General features: G+C 45.6%; 1 protein-coding gene across 1 annotated transcript in view; it reads left to right on the top strand.

Moving 5' to 3' along the window:
- Positions 1-298: 298 nt before the first annotated feature.
- The window catches only part of LOC133342891 (circadian locomoter output cycles protein kaput-like), a 60,251-nt gene continuing 32,776 nt past the window's right edge, over positions 299-27,773 (top strand). Inside the window, 1 exon segment of the mRNA XM_061552263.1 lies at positions 299-420. The gene's annotated coding sequence lies outside the window, so the exon portion shown is untranslated.

Raw genomic sequence — 27,773 nt, 5'->3', positions numbered from 1 at the left:
TATATTCAATCGCCGTAATCTATTCACTGTTTATGAGCAAAATCTTGCATCTCTGGTGGTGGACAATCCCACGTGTTTCAGCCCATTTAGTAATTCAGCCTCCAATAACAACAACAAATCCTTGATATTAACAATTCGAGACCACACCACGCACAAATCCACCCGTTAGAATTAAGCAAATAATTCGTGCGCACGCAAAATTCACCGAAATCACCCCGCTGTGCGCAGCCTCGCAGAGGCTCAGTTTGGCATGGGTGGCCACCTGCGCGTCCTGCTGTTACATAATAGCACGTTCACAGTTCCATGTTCCGTGCGGGTCTGGACCACAGCTTAAGCTGCGCATCCCCATTGATAAACAGCGGTGGCACTGTGTGTCCTGTCAGCCAGCTAAATTCAAAGCTGCCAGGCCCTCTCAATCTGGTAAGTGGCAATTGCAGTTTCTGTTGATGTTGTTGTTGCTTCACCGTTGAGACAATGGCATGTTTTTGTTGGTGGGGCATGGGCACGTGAATTACATGAATATAGATGGTGCTATTTTTAGTTTTTATCCACCATAATCATAATCCAAGACTAAAATGAAATTTTCATTTGGGTGAGATGCAATATTAACATTCCAAAATTCAACGAATAAGTCGCCAGCCACGGTCGAAGGCTGTGAATGTTTTTGTATGTTCAGACGACAGCCATACAGTGGTGAGTGGCTTTAGTCATATAGCCGGGTAGCTGATTCTTTGAGGGTTTTTATGCTCATTGTGGGAGTGTACCGTCACGATAACTCATGAATGTTGCTTCTGGAGGAGGGTTATGTATGAACATAACACCGAGCGAGGATGCCGTGGTACCCAGTGAGCAGTGTACGTAAATAGGTTATGTATTTAAAAATAAATCAGTTCCATACGCAAGGGCTGTTCGCAGTACTGCGTAATGGAGCAGTGGCGGGAGGCTAAATTGTCAAGGATGCCCGGGCTGTGGTTTGGAGCTGGAGATAGTCAAGGGAATTGTGATGCCACGTTTGGCCATGTGCATCATTTTGGGGGCCTGCGAGATGCTAAGGGGGGCGGACGGGGAGAGGAGCTTAACTGTGCATTGGAGTGGTGGTGCCCTGGAAACCCACACCCTGCTGATATTTACATTGGGAAGGACGGGCAGTAGAGGTCGTCATTGTAACCAACTGCATAGGGCCTGTGCGACAGTGTATATGTACAGTCTCGTGTATGGATTTGTAACATAAAATCGCCATCGGAGGGACACAACTATAAAGCATAACACGGACACAACTGTAAAACATAACAGCAGTGTGTTGTCTCTTAGCGCAATTATTGAAAGTGTTAGGATCAAACGGATGAAATGAAGAGGCGAGAAAGAGCAGTATGGAGTGATTTGTAAAACTGAATTGGTTAATGAAAAGCAATTTAGAAATGGGTCTGAAAGAATAATGTTTCAATATCGTGTGCTGTGACATGGATATTGACAAAATGGAACAATATCTGAAAAGTGTGCAACTAAACATGGAGGCGTGGATGCTTAGAATTACACTAGGAGACAGCAAAAGAAATTGGTAGATCAGGGAACAATTGCAAATTGGAGACATCATAACACGTAGGCTTTCGCGACCAATATTATTCATAATCAACGTTTTTGGGTTTAGATCGCGTTATTTATAAATGCGTCGTAACCCTCCACCACCCGACACGGCCAATCAGTAAAAAAGTGTCATTCTGGCGAATTGCCCGATGATGCTGGTCGCAATTACCAGCGAAACGTCGTACTCAAATTGTAAATGTTGTGGTTTCGTGCTTCAACACACCGGTGGGCTAAAGCAGTGAACTAATTTGTCTTTTGTCAACGTGACACTTTTTTACTGATTGGCCGTGTCGGGTGGTGGAGGGTTACGACACATTTATAAATAACGCGATCTAAACCCAAAAACGTTGATTATGGAGACATCATATTACCTGTTAAGAAAAAGAAAGTGGGATTGGGCGGGACACTTTTCTAGATGGAGTAATGGTAAATGGACGAGGCTGGTAATGGAATGGCAGCAAAGGGAGAGAATGCACCTGAGATGCGGTGGAATTGGAGTGATGAGATCAGCTGATGTGCGGGGGCAATGCAGATTGTGGCATCTCAAGGCCACAAGGGATGGCGAGAGCGTGGGAGAGAGGTTTTTATAGAGCTATGGATGAACATTGGCTGATTATAATTATAAAATGAGACTTGTATTTGTTGACTAAAAGTGTAACGAAACAATGTTAATCTGTAGTCGATAGTGAATCAATTTCAGTATTCCATAACGGTGGTGCTTTTGCATTTTTACTATTTAATCTTCAGTGTAATTTAGGATTTGTAAGGTTATTGTGATGAATCAGCATTGGCCAACACTGTATGAGCTTAATGCACTCGAATAAGATGAGGGTTTGTGTAACTGATGAGAATGAGGTTCTCTATTTGAAGAGGGGACTACTATTTTAAATTGGCATGCAATGGGGTGTTTTCGCTGGAGCAATTCCAATGATATTTCACCATTATAGTTTTTTTGTGCTATGTTTTAACAAGTTGATGAATGGTTGTACCTGTAGCAAATGTGATCACAAACAGGAATACACATACTGCATGTCTGTATGTGTGTGTGTATATGGGTTTGTATCGAATCGTGTGGGAAGCAATAGCGCAGTGACTAGCGCACTGCGATTCTCGCTCACGGCCAACATCAGTGACGAATATTTAAACCGGTCCTAGGCATCCACTCGGTCGACTCAGCCTCAAATGCGTAGGTGATATTTGTATTATGAATACTGCCATTATGTCAATTCGACAATCTACTTATGTTTTATAATGGATGTAGAAGGAGATCAGATGGCATTTGGTGAATATTTACATTTCCTTGCACTAATATCCAGCCATTTAAAATGTGTATTGTGACACTCACACATGTTACCAGTCGCGCTCATCATTAATGCATGGCGCACAGAAGATTTGTTGCACAACATTTCTCTGCACTACATCTATTCTGCGTGGGAGTGAATATTTATATCGCAGATTCAGAGTTAATATCGCATGTTTAAGGCACGCTGGTAAATGTTTTGGACCGGCTCAGGTGTACGCTTTGGTGGGTGAATAACTGCCTGGTTTTTAAGGTTGCAGTTCAAGGAAAGTGTCGTACCGCAGATGTGGTCATGTTTTTGTTCTTTCCAAATTGCCGTCTGTGAACATTTAGCAGGTTAAACGTATGCAATGCAGAGCGTATGTGTTAGTTTGGGGGTGAGAGGATATGTTAAGTGTAATGTTTGAGATTGAAAGCGGTTTATTTTGTCGACCTAAGTTGAAAGAACATTTGCAAGGTTGCATAGCTGGCAGAACACATGCGTGTCACACACATCACGCACGCCTGGATATGCCGTGCCCTTGACACGTATAGGGATACTTTGAAATGTAGACAGTATGTGGACTATATGCTGTAAAAAATATATTTCTAGTATTATTTACAGATATTTGTCAAGCCACAGAGTTATTTGACCATACTTCACCACAATAAATAACTCAGGTTGAAGAAGCACCGGTTCTGATGTCGAGAATCGATCTCAGGTCACCGAGTTCATAGGCTGCCGTGATAATGAATCAATGCACCAAGGCTCTCCCACTGCAGATATACTTACACATAAATCACATATACAGTACGATACATTCAGTATGTATTATACTAGTAGGAACCTCCTGGTTATACCAGCCCACAGGGGATTATTGTGTCCGTCCGTCTGTCGTGTATCCAAAAATGGGAGGGGTGGGGCTGGGTGGAGAGGGGAGGGTGGGGAGGGTGGGGAGGGGCTTGGAGGGGCTGGGTGGGGCTGGGTGGGGGGTGGGAGGGGTGGGGCTGGGTGGGGAGGGGCTGGTCACCCCGTGGTGCCCTTATAAAACGCAACGTTTAACCTACTCACGCCGGCTTGTGCCCGCCCTCACAGTCGGCCATATTTGCGGAATACACCACGCCGCCGTTGACCCTGGCCATTGACCGAGCAACCCAACGTTCCTACCAGCTCCCTCCGCAGGAATGTGTTCTTCTACGTATCTGCTAAACTCTATACTAATGTATGAATATGCAGTACTGAGCTGCGTGAATCTCACAAGATTTGTTGTCTGCACGGTCGACTTGGGGCGCCCATATTTTGTCTCTGATGTTAACAGAAGTCTGTCGCACCGTAGGAATCTAATGTCGACCACGTTACGTCGACGACGCTTTCTCCCCCCCCCCCCCCCCCCGTGGCGGTTCTGATGACAGAAATCGTCTCGGCAAGCTTGTGTCGACAATATAAGTGTATGTGAAAATGTAAAAGCCCCACAGGAACAGCAGTCCACACCTATAGCGTTGTTTGGATAATCACTTCAGTGAGTACTTCGTGTGTGTAGCATTGGTTAATCTCGTGGGAGTAATTTCATTTGCTCTATTTCCGGGCCTCAGCTTAAGGATGGTTTTAGTAAAATGGCAAGTGAGCAGCAATTACAATGGAACGATCGGCTGTAGTTGATGATTATGGTCCCTAATTAAGATACAGTAGAAATTAGTAAATTGTATAATAATTGCTTGTATTAAAATGCAATGAATGTCAATTCACGTTGGTGATTTTTGTAGTTAATCAGCATTAACTTACATTTTCAGATTGTGACTGTTTTCATTTGCAAGCGTTGGATACAACCTGCATTGATTTCTTCATAACTTTTAACAAATGTTTTTGATCATCATCATCATCAGCCATGATTAATGAACTGCTGGATAAAGGCTTCCCCAGGGTGTCGCCATCCCTTGTGGTCACATGAAGCAATGATCCATCTAGTGGCCAAATAAGCGCGAAGAAGTGCACGCTTGAAATTACACTTGTAATGAGACAGAAACACGACAATGAGTGAAGATGTATGTTGAACTTCGTTCGCACCGTACCTAGCCAACAGTGATAATCGGAGGTGTGAAGGTATGGGGGAAGGACAACAAACTAAACACAAAAAGTCGTTCTTAAGAAATGAGTTTTCCATTTAGATTTTAAAGTGCATAGCTCCAGTGGCTTCCTAATATTGGAAGGAAGAGCGTTCCAGACGGCCACAGAAGTGCATCTGAAAGCGCGCGATGCAAGTGACCGTCCTTGTTCAGGATCGGTCAGGAACGAAGAGACGAGGCACAGGGCAAGAGTGGTGGTACTCATCTCAAACGAGAAGAGAGAACGTCGATTCAGACTGGGAGGAGGAGAACGTGAGGCTTGGGCCTCTAAGGGATGATGACCGGTGATCGAGACAAATGACAGAAGCGGCAACCAAGAGGGCGCCCATCGTAGAGATGGAGCTATGCAATTACCAGCGAAACGTCGTACTACTCAAATTGTACACGTTGTGGATTTACGCTCCAACACACCGGTGGGCTGAAGTCGTAACTAATTGGTGTGTTGTTTGCGTGACAAACCTCACTGGCTGTGTCGGGTGGTGGAGGGTTACTGCGACACATTCATACTTACGCGATCTAACCCAGAAACATTTATTATGAATGAAGCTATGAAATCATCTCGTGTGGTGCAGGAGCCACATGAATCGTTGCATCTTGAGACTGTGCGAGATGGCCGTGGCTTAAGTCATGGCTTATGATGATGACGATGATTTTATGCAAAATGCCGAGCAGGGTCATGTTACCTTGAAGAGGTTTATGGAAAAAATTGTAATCAGGTAGTAAATGATGAGGTGAAAAATACAGAATCGTGCCTTTTATTGAGTGAGCCGTAAATGGAGAGAGAGGTTGAGCTATAATGCCCGTCTTTGCAAAACATTACTCATGTCCATTAATGGCCGAGCACGCATCACTGACTCATGCTTTTCACAGTATTTCCTTATTTTAGAATATAAAAATAAATTTAAATTAAGCCTCTTTTTTCAGCCACGTGACGTGGTTGCATTTTGGGAGCTGCATTAATCCAAATGACATTGTGTTGTACTGGAACACTGTGCCTTGGTGTGATACAAGTGCGCTAGCCGTAACAACCCTCGCAGAGAACGAGTGAATGGAACATATTAATGACGTCCCTTTTTGTTGTCGTTGCACCGAGGTAAATTGTGTCAAGAGTATAACAATGGGAGGAAACTCGTTTTAAATGGAGTTCTGGGTCAGTGGGCATCGTAATCATAAAGGAACTCGCGCCTGGTTTCAAGGTTTCTCACGTCATAGTATGAATGCGATCTGGGTGCATGTTGTTGCCGGGGGGATCGCCTGGCCATGGCAAATATGTAATTCACAGATTAAATTAAGATGATTAATTCTGTTGAGAATGTCTTACACACATTGAGTTACGTAACCCCCCCCTCCCCCGCTATATAGGCCATAGAGAATATAAATAATTCATTGGTCCATTTTAGAATATTAACTTGGCCATGAATGTTCACTCAATCATTTTATAAAAAATGTAAAGTATTGTAAAATAATAGACTCACAAGGCAGTATTGTACTTTAGCACTGCTAACTATTAATAATCGCAATCAAAACATTGTTAACCTTTAAATCGACAATACTTATTTTCAATACTAACACCGAATAAAAAAAATGCGTCAATGTTTTTCTAAATTATTATTTTCATTCAGCGAACATGTGTGTCCACACACGTGTACAATATGCTGCCTAACAGCACTCTACATTAATCATATTTGTTACATCTGACAACACAGTGGACTGTCTGGAAGTCATAAATGAGTTGAGAAGAACATATATGAAAACTATTTAAAAATGAATTAACTTGCCCTGTTGTCTGTTTGTTTTTTCAAATATTTGACTCTTCATATCCTCGGATCTACGAAGCCTAACAAACTGTAATTTTGTACACAGAATCGTCGCTTCGTGTGACAAATTCAAGATTTCATTTAAAGAACCGATCCAGGTCCCACCGATCCTTGGCCTCTTTGTTTTTCACAGAATTTTTTTATCGCACAATTTCAAATATACAGTATTATAATTATCCAGACAATACTTAACTATTGTTATTGTTTGGATTGAGGTCTTAGAATGAATATGTGCATATACAAATTATTTTTACAAGTTAAAATAAAATTCCGTAAAAATACTTAAACTATAAATAAAAAAGATTAATTCACAACGTTAAATTCAAAGTGTGACTAAAAAGTATAAAATAAATGTAGGTAAAAAACAAGTTTTCCAATGCACACACCTTTAGTTGCACTCAAAGGTTCGTTAATTCATTTCTCAGTCTACTTGTCCGAGGTGAGAGTCGTGGTGGCAGCATGTTGAGTAGGGCGGTCCAGACCTCCCTTTCCCTGGCTTTTCCTAGGGAATTCCCAGGTGTTCCCAGGCCAGCTGAGCGACATAGTCCCGCCAGCGTGTCCTGGGCCGGCCCCGGGGTCTTCGCCCAGTGGGATGTGCTTGGTAAAGTTCCAGGGGGAGTCTATCAGGGGGCATCCTTACCAGGTTCCTGAACCACCTCAACTTGCTCCTCTCGATCCGGTGGAGCAGCGGCTCGACTCTGAGGCTCTACCGGATTACCAAGCTCCTCACCTGATCACAGAGAGTGAGCCCAGCAACCCTGCGGAGAAACCCATTTTGGCCCCTTGTACTCGCGATCTAATCCTTTCGGTCATTACCCAAAGCTCATGGCCATAGGTGAGGGTGGGAATGTAGAGCGAACTGTAAACCGAGAGCTTTGTTCGAGAACTCAGCTCCCGTTTCACTACCACGGAACGGTACAGTGCCCGCAACACTGCGGACGCCGCACCGATCCGCCGGCTGATCTCCCGCTCGCACTTACCATCACTTTCAAAAGAGACCACGAGGTACTTAAACTCTTCTACTAAGGGCAGCTGTTCCCCCCTCACCTGGAGAGAAAAATCCGCTGTCTCCTGGGAGTGAACCATGACCTCAGATTTGGAGGTGATGATCCTCATTCCAGCCGCTTCACAATCAGCATCAAACGTTCAAGTGCATGCTGGAGATCACAGACTGATGAGGCAAAGAGGACAGCGTCATCTGCAAAAAGAAGTGATGCCACCTCCATGCCCCTGTACTGGATACTCTTCACATCTCGGCTGCGCCTAGATATCCTGCCCATGAAAATCACAAAAAGGGGTGGAGACAAGACGCACCCTTGGCGGAGTCCAACACCCACAGTGAACGACTTTATCTTCTTGGTTCTTTCGGTAAAGTCACGTAGAAGGGAAATAATAAAATAATAAAAATAAAACATAATAAAATAATTCTCACGACGTTTCGGCTACAACGCAAGCAGCCGAAACGTCGTGAGAATTATTTTATTATGTTTTATTTTTATTATTTTATTATTTCCCTTCTACGTGACTTTATCGAAAGAACCAAGAAGATGAATCCCTGCAGTCACGAAAGCTTTAAATCGAAATTGAACGAATTTAATTTAATACCAAGAATATGGGCACAGCTCTAACTCCGGGAATAGAGGGACCGGATATCACACAAAAGCGGCACTGGTAAATCATAATCACGAAGCACCTCCCACAAGACATTGTGGCGAACACGCTCAAATGCTTTCTCCAAGTCTACAAAGCAGAGGTAGGCTGGAGAAGCGTACTCCCATGACCCCTCAAATATCTGTGAGAGGGAAAAGAGCATGTCCATTGTTCCATGACCATGACGGAATCCACATTGTTCTACCTGAATCTGAGGCTCGACCATTGGGTGGAGCCTCCTCTCCAGCACTCTGGTATCGGCTTTACCTTAGTCGCTAAGGAGTCTGAGTCCTGTGTAGTCGGAGCACACCCTCTGGTCCCCTTTTTTAAAAATGGCAACCACGACCCCAGTTTACCAATCCAGAAGTACTGTACCCACCTTCCATGCAACGTTGAAGAGGCATGTTAACCACAACACTCCTACACTGTCCAGTGTTTTCTACAAATCTGGGCAAATTTCGTCCACCCCAGCAGCTTTGCCTCTACAACGGCCCTTGACTGCCGCAGCGACTTCAGCAGCCGTGATAGATCTGACCCCCCCAGCTGTTTCTAGAGCTGCCTCATAAGAGGAGAGCATGTCCAGCGGGTTGAGGAGCTCCTCAAAGTGTTCCTTCCACCTCTCTACTATCTCCTTAGTTGAGGTCAATGTTACACCACCATTCCTGAAAACAGCATGGGCCACATTCCGTCGACCCCTCCTAAGGTGTCAGATGGTTTACCAGAACATATTTCAGGCTGCCTGGTAGTTCCTCTCCATGGCCTCACAAACTCCTCCCACGTCTGGGCTTTCACTTCAGCGACTGCTGCAGCTGCCGCCCTCTTGGAAAGCCGGTACCTCTCAATCGAGTTGAGAGACCTTTTCCGAGCTTTCTAAGCATAGCTCGGAAAGCCTCCTTCTTCAACTTCACAGCTTCCCTCACCAGCAGATTTTAGGGTTGCTGCCATGACAGACACTAATTGCCTTCAGGCCTTAGCTTTTTGCAGCTGCATCCATAATCGAGGTCCTGAACATCGTCCACTCAGACCCAATGTCCACGACTTCCCCTGGGATGCAGGATATGTTTTCCCGGAGGTAAAAGTTGAAATCTTTCTGCACTGGGTCTTTCGCCAGACATTCCCAGAAAATCTGCACTATGCGTTGGGCCTTCCACATCTATCTGGTCGGTGCCCCAAGCGTTGGACCCAACTTACCACCAGGTGGTGATCAGTTGACAGCTCTAATCCTCTCTTCACCAAAGCATCCAGAACATACAGCCTTAGGTCTGATGATACAACTATGAGGTAAATCATTGACCTTCAGCCTAAGGTGCCATGGTCCCAAGTACACTTATGAACATCCTTGTGTTCGAACATGGTGTTTGTTATTGACATTCTATGCCTAGCGCAGAATTCCAATAACATCTCACCATTTGGGTTCAGATCAGGGGGGGCATTCCTCCCAATCACGCCTGTTCAGGTATATCCATTGTTTCCCATGTGAGCATTGAAGTCGCTCAGTAAGACTATGGAGTCGGTAGGCGGCAATCTGGCGAAGGACAAATACTCTGAACTTCTGTTTGGTGCATAAGCATAGACAATAGCAAGGGGCTCTGGACGGGGGACCGTGCACATGGTGGGCACCATTTTGTCTCCGGAGGACCTCCCGTGGCCAGCGGGCGCAATTTTGAGGCGAGCGCGGGAGCGCGCGGAGGAGGCGCGAATAGTGACGGAGCTGCAGGAAGCTGCTCCTGATCTGGCATGGGAGGCTTGCACAAGATTCCTCCAGAGGGAGCGGATGGAGGACGAGACACCCTACGCTTTCCGGGCAGTGCTGCTGGTGCTGGGATGGGAGGCACACCCACTTTGGGTGAGGGGGCGCTCGAACTTCGAGTGGCGAAAAGGCTGTGAGAGCTGGCAAGAAAGCTGAGGGTTGCCCTGCCCTCCGCCGTTGGCACAGAAATGTAATCCTCAACAGTGGCCCGGAAGATACAAGTCTTCGAGGAGAAGCAGCAGCGGGCAAGGTGGGAGGCCGCGACATGAAGCATGGAAGATATTATGGCGGCAGTGGGGGGCCGGGGGACGCAAGCAAGATCATCCCCGCGGGAGGACCCGGTAGCAGCTCCCTCTGCCCTGGGGACCCACGCCCAGGTGCTTCATGTGTGGTCGATCCGGCCACATCGCTGCGGAGTGTCGTGGTGAGGAGTGACCACCAGCGGAGTCACTCGCGCCCTCTGGCCCGCTGGCAAAGTCAACTCAAGCCCGCTGGACCCGGGTCCCTGAGACCTACCGAGACCGTCAAGTGCGAGGTCTCGGGGACCGGATCCGAGCGGGTGCTGCCGAGCGGTGAGGGGCCACACCCTTTGAGCCGAGGACTCATCTCCATCGTCTCTTGGCCCTCTGGGTTCCAGAGGTACAAGACCCAGCTGAGATGGGGGTGACCGGCGCCATGGACCGGGTCACGTGAGCTATGTCCCGGTATGGGGGGACTCTCCCTTGTACTGGGAAGGGATTCGAGGGAAAGGGGTATTTGGGCTAAGGGTTAAAGGGAAATTTAAAAGGTGTGTCAATTGCGAAGGGGCGCCGCGCTGTGTGAGGTGTCGCCGATTCGTGGATGGGGGGCCCTGTGGGAGATGTTGCCGGGTTCGCGAGATTGGGGGCGTCGTGTTGGGGTGATGTTGGTTTGTTTATCGGGGGGCACCGGGGGGTAGCGAGATGTGTTGTTGATTTGCGGGGGACGCCGCGGTTGTAACGGGTTTGTAGAGAAGTTTTTTCTTTTTTTTCATTGATGTTAAGAGTGTTCCTCGAGGTAAGGGAGTTGCCCTGCCTGCCTACTGGTTGCAGCTGCTGTATTGAAAGCTGGCTGGTTTTTTTACGGAAGGGGGGGGGGGGTGATGTAGTGACACAGCGCTCACTGTTGTACAACAGCTGCAACTGCAGGTAGACACTTAGCGGACGCGCTGTAGAGCATATACACGGGTGTGCCGGCAGGACGGATGAACTGGTGCAAGGGTCACGGTAGACCTTGTGGGGAGGCCGCTGGAACCCTCTGGTGGGTTCGAGAAGGGAGGCGCAGCTAGGGCGGAGCCAAGCCGCACCGAGGGGAATAAAAGCAGCGGAGAGTGAGAGCTCCAGGCTGCCGGTTCTGAGAGTGGACTCATCTCGTAGTCGCCGTCGTCGTCGCCTTTTTCATCGATGCCGCCTTCGCCCGATCATTGCGCGGCCAGATAGTTCTTGGCTGTCTCGGTCGGTGCAACGCGGATGGGGTCGTGTTTTGGCTGGGGCATACGGCAGCGTGGTCGTGAGAGAGGGGCCCGGAGTTGGTGATGTGAACATAATAAAGGAAAGACGGTGCATCCTGCGACTACCTCGTCTCCAACTGAGTGTGTGTGTGTGCGACGCACACCACCCGCACGCACACACACACGCCTCGAGTAGAAGGCAGAAGAGACCTACGACACTACACAGTAGTAATGATTTCATGGCACCGCGCCATAGTGTCGATGGAATTATATCGCGGGAGTGTTCTCGCTTTCGCCAGCTGCACAGATATAAGACATTTGTAGTAAATTCAACGCTGTCCATCCGACCCGCGTGCCCTCGCGATGTTTGCTGCTTCCCCATGGGAATTGGTAAGGGTGCGGCTGCAACGATGAGCAGCATGTTTGCGGCGGGTAAGAGATTTAAATGTGGCTGCGTGTGTCTGTGTGTATGTATGCATGCACGCGTGTGCGAGGCAAGTGCCTGATTGCCTTTAATTATGACTCGACGAACACGTGCGCACACGACGGTTGTGAAAGGTTACAGAAGCTCTCGCGTGCTGGGCAAACGGCCAGGCTGTAAGCAGATACCCATGCTGCAATGACACCACGTATACTCATCGTGTGAGCAGCGTCTTGTTTTTCGTGTCTCTGGGCTCACATGCCGTACAAACTAAAGCACGCATAGTTCGCGCGTTCTGCCCCGTGTCAAAATCGGTCATGGCTTGGTTGGGTGTGGTTCTGCGCAATGTATCCCTTGACATCAGAGGTCGCAAACGGGTTTTGATTCCTTACCCGTACCCATACCCGGCCGCACCATGGTCGCAAACGGGTACCCGTACCCGTACCCAGCCGGGTACGGGTAGCCGGGTATCGGGTAGGGTACGGGTATCGGGTGCCCGGTTGCGACCTCTGCTTGACATCCTTCACGAAGCGGCCGTTTGCTAAACAGCACTTAGGCTCAGCAATGAAACCGTGCGATAGCGTGGTAGGTGGGGTGGCTGGTGGCATCTGCGCCTTATGTGTGCGGACGTGCGTAAACTACCGAAGCTTCGGGCTGAATGAGAGGGAGACCCCGGCAATCCCAGCTGATTCAGGGTAACGGGTGGTCGTCCCCTCCCCTCCCCTCCCCCGTCTCGCTACTAAAGCCCCCCGGGCCGTGGGGTGAGCCGCGGACGGCACGTGAGAAGAGCGCGCACGTGTTTCGGGGTGGATTTGCCTCCTGCTCGCTCTTGTGCCACCGCTGATGAGCGAATAATCCGCTTCACGGCCGAGCGTGCCCGGAGTTGTTTGGAGCTCTCGCGGATTAATTTTTTTTCTTAACGTCACCGTTTCACTGAATCAATGTTATTTCGCCCGAGATGTTCCACCACCACCGCGTTATTTTCCACGTTTTCATCATGTGCTATGAAACTACTCGACGTCATTCTTAAGAAATTGATTGTTAAGAAATTGTTACACGCTTTTAAACGAGAGTTATTTTTGTCGTGATGTGTATTGTATAAACTTGAGCTTGCAAAAATACATTGGGTGTGTTTATTGGCTTAAGTGCTGTTTAGTTATTGAACAATTTGCGGGACCCCGGGCTCTCGAATAAACGGAATTCAAAATCGTAATTAATTAATACATTTTTAGCGACTCCGTTCCACCGCGAACATAAACGCCGTGACCCACCAAAAATCAATCCTCTCGTTCTTCACCAAGCACCCGTCGTTGCCAAAATTGCCGGAGTCATAAACAAGACTTTTAAACCTCGATCAGCGCATCGTGTAGAGCTCGTCGAGAGGGATAGATTGCCGTATCGCTCGCCTTCAAGAGACATCAAATAACGTCGTAACGCAGTTTATGCGAGAGCCGGGGGCTTATGGGACCCCGGGGTCCTGCCATAAGCGTTGTGTCTTGACCCTCCAGAGCAACTCCGAACTCACACCTGAATCAGAGCAGAGGCAGAGAAGCTTCAACATAAACGAGGGCTTTACTGAACGACTCAGGGAAAGTGGCCCAAAGCCCCAGGGGACCGTGGTCCTTTATAGCTCCTAGCCAAGCTTGACATAACGTTAGGGACCACGGACAATTACACTAAAACATCGAAACATAACAATAAGGTTCATTTTTATGTATGCGCTTTACATTTGGTGGCTTAATACATTTTTCAGATTGATGCGTTTCATAACGGGGCCACGTGAGACGTTGGGTGCACCATACACCGTGCTGCATAGCATTGTTTACTTTTCATACAAGTATTAATATCAGCCCTTCGTCAATCTACTGCTGGGCAAATGCTTCCCCGCACCGTGTAAGTACTGGAGGTTTTATGACCGTACTTCACCAAGCTGGTCAGTGCGTGTTGGTGAAGGAGGGTGGTGGGGGGGTCGTGCCCAAGACCAGTTCGGAATTGACATGCCACTGCCGTTAGCCACGGTAGGGACTTCATAATCAGAATCTTTATTTATCCTGGAGAAATCCGATGAGCTATGAAGCTCTTTTTCACAGATGTCCAGGGGACTTAAGCTCAGGTCATCGGAGGTCATAGTGCGGTAAGCTTTGCCATCATTTATATTCGAGAGGAAGGTTTGTAAAAGTCACTTGGCAAAATAATTGGTGAGCTCTTCTGGAAATAAATATTCGTAGCATCAGTGAAGTTATCCTAGGAATATAACTAAAATGACAATTCCATGAGTTCTAATGAAGTGTAGAACATAATGTGTTAATAACGTTTGAGGAAATAAAAAAAACGCTTGGCTACGTACGGTGCGAAAGAAGTTCAACATACATACAATAGTAGTTTAAAAAAAGTTTTTACACATCGCTATGTGGGTTAAGACACGGCCATCCGTAACGTGAGAAAACAGCGCAGGCCCTCTGAGTTTGCCATCCATGCCTGTCACCTTGAGGCGTGCCTCAAATGCTCACAGCCCTATAATTTGTTTTAACCATATGGTGCACTTAAAAGTGCCGTACATCAAAATATCATCCTAAAAATCATAGGATCGGAAAACTTACTGAGTAAAAAAACATCACAAGTTACTCTTACATTTCTGTGAAAGTTAGGGATTTACTTTGACTGTAAAACAATTGCATGGTAATTAAATTAAAATAAATGAGTGTGCTATTTTAGGCTTTTACAAATAACTACATTGTCTCCTTTTTTCATGATTCCGCTTTTGTGTCAAATTATATGTGGAGTTTGATGGTTATGCAGTCGTGGTGCTTTTAAAATAAAATGATATTCAGCTACACGTTTAGATGTTCTATTTTTACATTTCAGTCAATAATGACCTAGGTTTACCTTCACCGAATATTTTTTTGTGTCAACTTCGGAAAAAAAGAAACTGCTTTTTTTGTTTTAAACCAAATAAGGCGATCATTGCAGTGCCAATACCGAAATGATACATTTTTTTTGCAAGAATACAAGATGTTCATGAAAACGTACAAATATAAGACAACTGATATAGTGTAACAAACGCTGACGTGCATTCCTTGCGATTGATGGTCAAGAATAACGATGGAGGGGCAGTCAAGGAATGGAACGCGTACGATAGGACGTCCACCGGCGAGATGGAGCGATGAAATCAGAAATTGTGTTGGTGATAGATGGATTATTGCACCATGGAATTGTGAGAGATGGTGGCAGTTTGGGGAGGCCTTGATCTGGCAGTGGATTGACAAAGGGCTGTACATCTTTGTTAATTTTATTTTATGAGCCAGGTTATTTGTATTGAGTTTAATGTATTTCATGCTCAGCAGCACATTGGCCACTGAACACAATTTGATGTGTACGTGCATTTGTTTATATTGTTTAGTACTGCACAGCATTGTGGAAAGATATTATCACAATGGAATGCAATTGTCTCCCTATTTTCGGAAACAGGTCCGTTGCCCAGCATATTGTGTGGCATGTGGCAAGGTGGCAGTGTGGCATGGTGGCATGGTGGCAGAGTGGCAGGGTGGCAGGGTGGCAGAGTAGCAGGGTGGCAGGGTGGCAGAGTGGCAGAGTGGCAGTGTGGCAGGGTGGCAGAGTGGCAGGGTGGCAGGGTGGCAGGGTGGCAGGGTGGCAGAGTGGCAGGGTGGCAGGGTGGCAGAGTGGCAGGGTGGCAGGGTGGCAGGGTGGCAGGGTGGCATGTGGCAGGGTGGTAGGGTGGCAGGGTGGCATGTGGCAGGGTGGCATGTGGCAGGGTGGTAGGGTGGCAGTGTGGCGCATGCGTAACACTTGAGCCTCAGCAAGAAGGGCTCTGTTCGATTTCGTCTCTTGGGCACCATGCTGTGTGGAGTTTTGTACATTCCTACTTTAGATTTAAAAAATCCAATGTAAATGGCGTTGACAATATATCATCGCACTGCTGAAAAATACTGCAGTTGTGATTGTATATAGCAACATCGCTTTCTCCGACAAAAAACTGGCAGGACCCTCTTGAAAACCAGTCATGAGACTCGGTGATGTTTTACTGGGTAAACAAGGGTAAGAATAAGAATGACAAAAATAAACATAAGCTCAGTGTACTTTTAAGTTTACGATGTGTTAATGAGTATGGGTGTAACGATTCGTCACCCATGACGATGGTTACGCAAATGGTTGCGACGCGCGATTGAAATGCAAAGTGATGATTTTTTTTACATCGTGGTGAATTCAGCGGCCACCAGCGTCTGCTTGCGGTGACATGAACTTGGATTTAAAAAACTTCGATTCTTGGACACGTGACTTTATCTTGAGCTTAAGGATGTGTGTCAGTACAGGAATTGACTCATCATTCCATTCCACAAGTGACGATGGTGGAGTGGGGTTTGTGTATCTAAAATGTTTTGCAATGGAAACTTTTTTCCCTCCAAAATGTATACGTAGTTAAAAAAAAGTGTTTTATTAACACGTAATATCAACAAATGCATCGGTTAATAAATCACGAAGTCAATCCTTAGTTATACAGTAGATAACATTTTAAGTGCATTCTCACTCAGTAAAACAATTTAGTAAAAAACCGTGTTTTTAATGCACACACTTTTAATTGCACTCAAAAGTAGAAATACATTATTTTGACCCCAGTATTAATCCAATTTGATGTGGGTGACTTGCATAAAACATTTTAAACATATCGACAGGAAGCCACCCACTTTTATTCAGCACATCATATTTGATTAATTGCGGGGTCAAAATAATTTATTTTCTACATTTTGAGTGCAAATAAAAGTGTTTGCATTGAAAAACTTGTTTTTTTTTTACCGTGTAAACTGTTGTAACTATTTAACTGCTATTCTATTTCGATTTAAAGCTTTCGTGACTGCAGGGATTAATCTTATTGGTTCTTTCGGTAAAGTCACGTAGAAATAAAAATAAATAAATAAAAAACATAATAAAGTATAATAATAATATATAATAATAAAATAATAATATAACATAATTCTCGCCATTATGTTTTATTTTTATTATTTTATTATTTTCCTTCTACGTGACTTTACCGAAAGAACCAAGAAGATGCTATTTTATTGTACCAGGTAATGCCCACTAGAGCAAGGTAGCTCTTTTTCAGAAGCGACCTCGAAGCGCATGTTTCTAAATGTGGAGGGAAAACTCAGCTGACCTGGAGATCCCATTCAGTAAAAAAAATCCAAAGAACCCAATTTGAATGGGGTAAGGCAGAGATAATCTGGTGACCACATCTCGTAAGGTAAAGGTGCACAGTCTTGCAATTAGTTGATGACACCACGCTTGGTGAGAAGGGTCCTCGACTAATGAGCTCAATAGAGCCTCTCTAGAGGGCATTTGGACAACTCGCTGAGCCAGACACCTTAGAAGCGGCAGGAAGAGTTGATGACATCACTAGCGGACAAGCGGGGGGGGGGGGGATTTAGGAAACTTGCCCCTATTCTTTCAGCTGCCATGATCAAGACATATTTTATAGTGTTTTTGTCACATAAATCATCAAAACACGAAATGTACTCAAGTTAAAGATAACCTCACCCCCAGAAAACTGAACGTAATCTTATTCGCAACACTATTAATATAGTTTTAATAATGTCGAAATATGCTCTTAATGCTCTACAATGGTTAGCTAAAGGGAATGCTGTCATATATTTAATAGATGACCCATTGCAGTCAAAAAATAAAAGTGGCACAGGGTGGTCTTTGTTAAATCATTCACTGCGTTTGTCTTTGCTCGGCTGAAGCGTGCTCTGTTTATGCCCTGTAGACACACACAACTAAATACAGTACATGGAGTTGCATCATAGCCAGTAAGGTTTACAGAAGCCTTGAACTGACGGAGTGTATTCCAGAGTAGCTGTTAATGCTTTGATGTGGCAATTGAAACAAATCGGTAATTTGGCACTGCAAAGAAAAACCTCAAGATTAGGGGTTTGAATAAAAACGATGCTTCGATATAAAGCTTTCGTGACTGCAGGGATTCATCTTCTTGGTTCTTTCTTTAGCATATTTATGGGAAATATGCTAAATTCCTCTTGATATGCAGATTCTTTTGTCAAGGCGCATTTCCCCCCCCTTTCCAAACCAGCTTAAATAGACGCTCCAAGCGTGGCGGTGTTTCATTTAGACGCTGTCGCCTCGACAGACCTGGTCTTCACCTGAGGACGGCTGCTTGTGTTGTGGCCGAAACGTCGTGATAATTATTTTATTATGTTTTATTTTTTATTATTTTATTACTTCCCTTCTACGTGACTTTACCGAAAGAACCAAGAAGAAGAAAAAAACTATGCTACACACACACTCAGGGATGCAATTCGCTTTAGTTTTTTTAAGATCCTCTAGACTCGCCACTGCCTACCTCTCTCCTCTCATCACTCTAGACTTCTCCACACACTCTTCCTTGTCTTGTCTCTGTACTGTTCTCCACTCACTCTCCGACCTCTCTGTTTTCATTTAAAACCACTCCGCACTTTCCGATCTCTCTCCTCTCATCTCACTCGATTCTTCTCATGGATTGTCAGCTCCAGCAATCAAGGCCTTCTCTTGAAGTCCCCATACAACTTTTGCTTGGTGGGAGGTAACTGCTTCTCCTCTGCTGCTGCCCATGTGATCTGGCATTCCAACAATCTCTGCTATAAAATCCCTGGGCAAGTTAAAGTCCTGGCTCAAGAACTTCATTTTCTCCTCTGCCAACAACTGATTGTCTCTCTAACTAGAAATATGAAAAAAACATTTCATCTTCTTACCGATGATGCTCATGTCCCTTAGTATGGTACGTCATATTGAGATAGATAAACATGAATCATACAAAAATTAACCCGTAAAAACAAAGGTTTTCACTATAAGTCCTTTATATGCGTGGTGGCCTCTGGCTTGAGATGGCTGCCACCTATGGGTCAGATGATTGCCTGCCACCATTAAGCAATTGGTAATTAAATATAAAAAAAATTCCTAAAAAGTATAAAGTTATGGATTTTTTTTCACGAAAATAAATTGTCACGCACAACGAGTCTGTGTGCAAAATGTCAGCTCGATTGGATCACGGGAAGTGGGTTAAAAAACGACCGAAAGATTTGCACGGCCGTAAGCGCGCAAGCAAGCAAGCAAGTGAACTTAATATAAAGGATTGAAAAAAACTGATATATATATTTTGTAACAAATCTTAGTTTTCCAGCCTCGTAATTTATTCTAAGAAGAGCTCCAAATGGGCCCAGTTACAATGCTCATCGGCGTTCCTTTCTGAATCCATTGTGAATGTGTGAAAAAAGTTCAACATGCATACGTGTGTGTGTGTGTTTATATTCGAGCCAGTTTTACATTATAGAAACAAGGAGACACAACACACGAGGATGACGAACTAACAGGCGGCCGCGGTGGCTGCGGTTTGGGTGGTGCTTTGCCAAGTATGCTGGATTAGTACACCCTCTCATGGGTGGGTCAATGAAGTTCATTTCTCTTTAGGGGGGGGGGACGCTGCGGTGGGGGCAATGAGATGGCGGTGGGGGTGGGATTAAGGTTGCTGCCTCTGAGGCTAAGAAAAGTGAATATCGTGGGAAGAAGAATATCTTACATTGCTGGAAGAGGAGAGAAACACATGCTCGTGTATTGTCTTGAGTGGTGTGTATTTACGCAACTGACAAAAACTGGACTTTTAATGCTCCTGGATAACTTCCTCAAAAAGTGGACGATCCTCGGGAAACCGGCATGGGTGACACACATGGATGTGATGTGGCCACAAGTAATATGTATGTCTGTTGAACTTCTTTCGCACCGTACGTAGCATAATGTGAGAAACGTGGCCCAGTCTCAAAACTTCTGACCCGTTGGCTGTGCTCATTTCAGGGAGCCTGTTATGAACAAATGCCCACTTATACGTAACATTAGGTAAGTGATAGGTAACTTAAACAGGCACAGACCCCATTCAGAAATTGGGTTCATAACCTGAGTTGAGACAAAGCGACCTTGAGATTTAACACGTAAGTTTTCACAGCTGCATGTAACCCAAAGTGAGGTTTTCTGTGTTGGGCCAGGTGTTGAGCATTTCTTCTGTATGTATGTTGAGCTTCTTTTGCAACGTACGTAGCCAAATGTGCGAATCGGCGGTGCGGGAATCGCACCACTCCTGCGGGCATTTTCAGGAGTTGAACTGATTCAAGCGGTAGTGCATGGGAAACGCTTGAGAAGATATTCTCATCTTCTTGGTTCTTTCGGTAAAGTCACGTAGAATGGAAATAATAAAATAATAAAAATAAAACATAATAAAATAAATTCTCACGACGTTTCGGCCACAACGCAAGCAGCCGTCCTCAGGTGGAGAACAGGTCTGTCAGACGCTGTCTTCTCGACAGCCCTGTTCTCCACCTGAGGACGGCTGCTTGCGTTGTGGCCGAAACGACGTGAGAATTTATTTTATAATGTTTTATTTTTATTATTTTATTATTTCCCTTCTACGTGACTTTACCGAAAGAACCAAGAAGATGAATCCCTGCAGTCACGAAAGCTTTAAATCGAAAGATATTCTCAATACACCAACCAAACCTGGAAAACTAGACTTGGAAGACATGATGATCCCTTGCTGATCATGGCCAGAGTTGATGTCTAGGAGGCAAGACACCAGCAGGGGTTTTATTGAGGCAGTGTGAACAAGATTCGGTCAGAATCAAGTTAGTTCATTTCACATAAGGTTACCTGTCAGGGTATTCTTACAGTCCTCTGTCAACCCACAACTGAATTAGGGCCTCCCCATGCCGTGTCATATGGGTTGTTTGATTATACTTCGGTCACAGTTCCTATGATCACTGTTACATTGCTGTTATGGCTTTATTTGGGTGATTTCGAAAAGTATTTTGGTTTGGCTGTTTGTTTGTTGTAGTATGGAGTTAGACTGATGGCCTAAATCTAAGTTGTCTTGTGATTGTTGTTGTTTGACTTGCATCCCACTGGGATTTTTGCACACAGCGTTGATGTACGGTGCTTTTTCTGGAATATTTAGCAGTTTTTTTCCTGGATTTTCTGTTTGCACTTAGTCACATAGTCACTTTACGATGTTTTCTTGTTCATGTTTTTGTCTTTTGTTTGTTGCGGTTGCCGAATGGCTCACAGGGCTATACCAAATAAATGAAACTGAAACTCAGCGCTGGTATGATAAGCCTCAGCCGATATGACTCATCAGTGGTATACGCTAGGGCAGTAAGCAAACTTCCATGCCACTGCTCGACTCTGTGAATTGATATTCCTGTTCAAGTGGAACTCGCAGCATTTGTTGAGTGCAGTGACAACTGTGGACCTATCTATGCTACCCCCCTAGCATCATCTGTGTTTCCGCTACAGCAGGTAGAGCCTTTTTCCGCTTCCTAAACCCTCGGTAATGCCTTCAGCAGAGTATACCAGGGCGCGGATTATAAAATGCAATGAACACGCTCGAGTGCATGCAAATGCGTTGGCATAATGGAGGACGTATGTTTGTTGAACCTCTTTCGCACCGTACATAGTCAACCGTGCTAATCGGAGGTGCGTTGTCATAGCTCCCCTCAAAAAATGTCTCGTTATGACGAAATCACTTACTCTGTACACTTCCACGAATTCGTTACTCTCTCTTACTGTGTGCTTATTTGAAAGGCGGTGGTTTCTCAATCCCATGTAATTACCATTTGTCAATTTTCACTCACGTTACAAAATACTGTAACTGCCGAGAAACGTTGTTGATGATGTGCATGTGAACCGTTTTGCAATATTGGACGTTGTTTCAATTTGCCATGCTTTGCTATGGCTGGAGGCCATGTGTGTTCACTCAAAGACGCAGAAAAAACCCTCTTTTTAACTCAAGTTTCCTGACACTTTATATTAATAATGTAAATAGTTACATAACTACTACGTTTCGATCGTAACACAAGCGATTGTCATCAGATGGGGGGAAAAAAAGAAATGTCGTAGTTTTTTGTTATTTTTTTGAACCTATCTACGTGACTTTACCGAAAGACCCAAACAATATGAATTCCTGCAGTCACGAAAGCCTTAAGTCAAGAGTTACATAACTATTACCTTTTCACCCCACATTCAACGATTAAACAAAAAAAACACATTCCAATTATGACAAAAAAAACTATATTGGGAACATGCTGTGACAATGCTTCATATTTGATTTTTGGGTCAGATCGCCATGTAAGTATAACGTGTGTGGACCCAACACAGCCAGTGACGCGGTTATCCGTTGGCTTGACCATCTAAACGTGAAATTGTAGTCCTTGCTCTGCATCTACATCGGCCATGCAAAAGAAGAAGACACGCCAAATAAAAAGAGTTGCCACGTGATGAACACACGTGGCCAATGTATTACCGCTTCAACAGAACCTACATGGATCGCTCTCCAACGCAGTTCATCACGTGACAAATTTTTTTTATATCGCCTCTGTCGAGTGGAGGAGGGTGTACGACACACATTACACTTACACGGAGATCTGACCCAAAACTCAACTCTCAATCGTTAATTATAGATTTGAAGCTTTCGTGACTGCAAGGATTCATACTTTTAGGTTTTTTCGGTAAAGTCACGTAGGTAAAAAATATAATTAAAATTAATAAAAGTAATAATAGAAATAAAATAAAATAATAAATCACGACGTTTCGGAGGCAACACAAGTCTCCGTCATCAGGTGGGACCGTCCCAGCTAGATTTACTGTATAAAGTGAGGTAAAAAATCGGTACATTCGTCGCAAAAGCTTCCTACGCTACGTGTTAAACCCGCCGACAAAACGAATTCCGCAAGAAAAGTCAGGTAGAAGGGAAGTAATACAATTAAAAAAATAAAACATTATTTTATTATGTTTATTTTATTTTAATTATTTTATTATTTCCCTTCTACGTGACTTTACCGAAAGAACCAAGAAGATGAATCCCTGCAGTCACGAAAGCTTTAAATCGAAATTGGAATTCCGCAAGCTAACACAACACATTCTAATATTTCACCAAGCAGTGTGCACTATGAAGCCGATGCAGGGCGTGGGTGGGGCGGTATTGTTGGGGTGACGGCTGGAGCGGCGGGCGGGCGGGCGGGCGGGTGGGGGTGGCTCTCGGAGGGAGCCAAGGGGGTGGAGGGTGAGGTGCGGATGTCCCCGACGCTCCTCACGTGCGGATGTCCCCGACGCTCCTCACGTGCTCGTGAGCACCGCACGTGCGCGGTCCGCACGTGCGCCCGGCGACGGAGGAGATTAATCCGCGCGCCTGGGCGTCGCCCAATATAGCCGCGATTACAGCTTCCGCGCGCTCCCTCCCTCCCTCCGGGGAGAGGGTTTTTTTTTTAAACCACCACCACGCACTAGGGCATTGCTCTGTATGTTTCGCTCCACAAATCGATCGCCCCTTAAACTCTCGGTTTCCATGCCTCCCACCCAGTGACCCAGTTAAGCGGTCCTTATTTACCCGCCAGGCACCGGCTGTGCATTTGGAAATTAGCGTTCGTGCACGCGTCAGATGGATTGGTAAATATGGAAAGCTTTTGACTCTTTAGGGAGGACAGGGGCTTGAGAGGACTTTAGGCCTCCGCCGTTTGATCGTTGGTGACCTAAATAGAGCCAGAAAAAGAACGTTTTCACCAAATGTGGAAAGCGAGACACTGCGTTTGGTCAAAGCCACTTAAATTACCGCAGCGCCCTTGGGATCACAAATTGTATTCCCTGTGCTAATTAGTCGTTCTTTATGAGTCACTGGTACAGAACCTCTCCGCTTTGGCAGCATTCACTGCGAATGCAAATTACAAAATGCAGGGATGACATGAAAGTGAAGTGTCCTCTGCTCTTCGCCCAGCTTGAGATCTAACGATTCCTGCTTTCTCTGTCCTCCTAAGTAGAACAAGCCTTGTGTGTGTGTGCGTGGCAGTGAATCAGAATCGTTGTAAACGCACAAACGGGTAAAGGAACACATCTGCCAAGAGTGGCTCAATTCCATCAGAGAGGAGTGCCCTTAGGATTTACGGCGTGTTAGTCCGTGCCGGTGCAGGCCGGTACATGCACAATTATTAGACTTCATGAGCCAACAATGAACGCTAATTGGAGGCGCGTGCAAATGATAATAATTAAGAATTCACGTGCGCATACCACAGTGGTGGAGTAAGGCTGGCTACACCTCCCGCACCGAGGGGACACATTCTAGCAGGTATATTGGCGTTTGTTTCTTTAACTGGTAGCTGCCAATGCAGTTACTACGCCACTACCTAAACAAGATGCTTATACTGGTAGGAACCTCCTGGTTACACCAGCCCACAGGGGATTATTGTGTCCGTCCGTCGTGCATTAAAAAATGGGAGGGGTGGGGCTGGGTGGAGAGGGGGGGGGTGGGGAGGGGCTGGGTGGGGAGGGTGGGGAGGGGCTGGGTGGGGAGGGTGGGGAGGGGCTGGGTGGGGAGGGTGGGGAGGGGCTGGGTGGGGAGGGTGGCGAGGTGCTGGGTGGGGAGGATGGGGCTGGGTGGGGAGGGTGGGGAGGGGCTGGGTGGGAAGGGTGGGGAGGGGCTGGGTGGGGAGGGTGGGGAGGGCCTGGGTGGGGAGGGGCTGGGTGGGGCTGGGTGGGGGGTGGGAGGGGTGGGGTTGGGTGGGGAGGGGCTGGTCACCCCGTGGTGCCCTTATAAAACTCAACGTTTAACCTACTCACGCCGGCTTGTGCCCGCCCTCACAGTCGGCCATATTTGCGGAATACACCACGCCGCCGTTGACCCTGGCCATTGACCGAGCAACCCAACGTTCCGACCAGCTCCCTCCGCAGGAGGAATGTGTTTGAGTGTCTTGAATTGATGGTCTCAGCCTGGTCACCAATGACTGCATAACACACAAAAAACCCACCATAATTTTAAATGTCTTTTTTTCTCTCTCTCTCTCCCTCTCACTTGATTTCGCTTATTCCAGCCCTTGAGAATAATATTGTTTGATTTGATCGACATGCAACAGAGAGTCTTCGCAAGGCTAAATGCTCTCGTGCCGCGAGTGTCGCTCGCGCCTATTGAAGTGACTCCCTCTGGTGTCCTTCCCCGGCACAGTGATCTCCATCGGATGACGGATACTGAATTGCTTATTTCGTCGGATTACATTTATTTGCTCGTTCCTTCACACAGTGATTATTTGCTGCGTATATACATACATAGTTGGGACATTTTGGCTTACGTGGGTGCCAGCTCGGCGGAGCGGTAACACCCGCGCCTCTTAGCAGGAAGGACCTGGGTTTCATACCTGAATGAGTCGGGCGCCGTCCTGTGTGGAGCTGGCGTGCTCTCGCCCTGTTATGCTGCCATGGGTTTACTCAAAGATCTCTGGGTTCGTTCCGTCGTCAACAAGAACCCCACGCGGTATCGGCCAAGCATCCCAATTGCGCAATTGGGATTAACCATTGCAACAATGCCCCCCTACTGCAACAACAAAAAAACATGGCAGGAGCCTCTCGACTAAAAGAGTCTTGAGACTCAGCGAGGATCTTCCTGGGCAAACAGGCATCGTAGTAATCATAAGAAATGGCGATGGTTCCTGCAGGGACTTTAATGAGCTAGTTAGGGCCACCAACAGTTGCGTAACGAGCCTGGGGGGCAGGCAGGAGGTCCCTTGCCCCTCTCCTTGGTGGCCAAAGCTACGAGTTGGGGCCCCCTTGACAACCACCATGAGATGTTTTCAACAAAAGTGTAAAGGAACAAAAGATATTTAAAACGCGGTTTAAACATATATTTTTATGACGTTGCTTTCCTTTTACGTTTCACGTTTTATTTTAAATTAATTCAAATCAAATCTTGGAGCCCCACGTGACCGATTGCCGCACCCCCTGAGTTGATAATGTCGATACGTCACTGGTTACTAATCACAAAGTGGTTGGGTTTTGAACTAGATTTGGCCCAGCACTGTGATATTGATTATAACAAGAAAACTCACCCTGGACTTGGCAATACTGGAATGTATTTGAACTTTCTAGAGGTTGGTAGTTGTAGTCATTGTGGGGATAACTTCTTATCTTTGGTTTATTCTGATACAATGCAGAGGAAGTCGGAATTTGGTGTGTTCCCGTCATTTAGTAATGTGACTGTGACATTGAGTTGAGGCACCGGTGGGAAAACATAACCTTCTCAAGCACCTACACTACAGAATGCTGCTATTCTCCAGAGGCATTGTGAGATGTGTGTGTGGGGGGGCGGGGGGGGGTGCTCGGGTTTAAGTAGTCTACCATGTCAGGAGGTAAGGTTGCTTTATAATTGGACCACATAGTTCATCGTTTATGAAATGTGTGCAGCAGTTTTGAAAAGTTTTGTCAGTACATACACAGATATTGTTAAGCACAGTCGACTATATACTTATATATACTTGCGTGTGATAGGACGGAGAATGACAGAAGGTTGAATTGGGAGATAAGATACCGCTGGAACAGCCGCTACAATACCGTCTGCTCCACTGTTCTTGTGAATTGGATAAAAGTAGTTTCATTACGCGTCATTTACGTGCGGTACATGATTCCACTGCAGATAGCCCTGACACATATATATATACACACACAGAGGCACGTGCGTTATGATGAACACTTTGACAATGATCCAGTAAACTCTGCAACGTTGAGCCAACGTTGACATTCTAGATTTGAAGCTTTCGTGACTGTAAGGATTCATATTCTTAGGTTTTTTCGGTAAAGTCACGTAGGTAAAAAATTAAAATTAATAAAAGTAAAATAAAAATAAAATAAAAATCACGACGTTTAGGAGGCAACACAAGCTTCCGTCTTCAGGTGGAACAGTCACAGCACGATAGCTGTATCAAGTGAGAGGCTCTCACTGAAACGTCGTGATTTTTATTTTATTTTTATTTTACTTTTATTAATATTAAATTTTTACCTACGTGACTTTACCGAAAAAAAACCTAAGAATACAACGTTGACATGTTGTTGGAGCTCATGGCCTAACGTTTGCATGCGGTTGGAGCTGTTGGCACAACGTTGGCATGTGGTTGAAATCGACGTGTGGTTGGAAAGTGTTCCCAATATTGGCCCAACGTTGGCCCAACAATGATCCGTCTTTACTGAGTGCACTGTGCAATAAAAATTAAGTGGGTTATGAGCATCATGCCACATTGCAGTTGTTGCCTATTCACACAGTGCTGTGGCCCTTATTGGTCCTCAGACCTTCACTCAAATCAAATGCTATGAATTGGTGTTACGAACAAATGCAGACAGGCTGAGGGTCGGATATAATTATTTTAACCATCTAAGTCATGTAGCAGCAGGCCCAATTCGCCACCCCATTTATTTCCTTTGAGCCAGTATTCATTACTATGATCAGGACACACAAAGTAAGGCAATTTGGAATTGCAAATGAGCAGTATACGTTAAACCTCAACGCAGCAAAGGTGCAGCCCTGCAAATGCTTACTCACACCACTGCCGGCGGAATGGTCTCCACTGGAGGGAAAGCTCGAGAGGGGATCTTGGTCTACTCTTCTATGCCCACCAGATATTTCAGAAGAGGTCGTTTAAATGTACACATGTTAAACAAAACAATTAAGGATAAATTAAGCAGTGGCTCTGAACGTGCGACTTTGTATGGCTGTGTAAAGCTCTCGTTCCTGTTCCTGGAAGGATCTGCTCCACAGTTTGTCTATCACTGCATCACTGCTCATGTCGAATTTGCTCAAATATATTCACATGGTCACTTTCGAC

This window comes from Lethenteron reissneri, chromosome 16 (genome assembly GCF_015708825.2).
Source record: "Lethenteron reissneri isolate LAM-NWPU_2019-01 chromosome 16, ASM1570882v1, whole genome shotgun sequence".
NCBI lineage: Eukaryota > Metazoa > Chordata > Hyperoartia > Petromyzontiformes > Petromyzontidae > Lethenteron > Lethenteron reissneri.
Note: the sequence above shows the minus strand (reverse complement) of the source record. Positions and strands in the feature narration are given on the sequence as shown.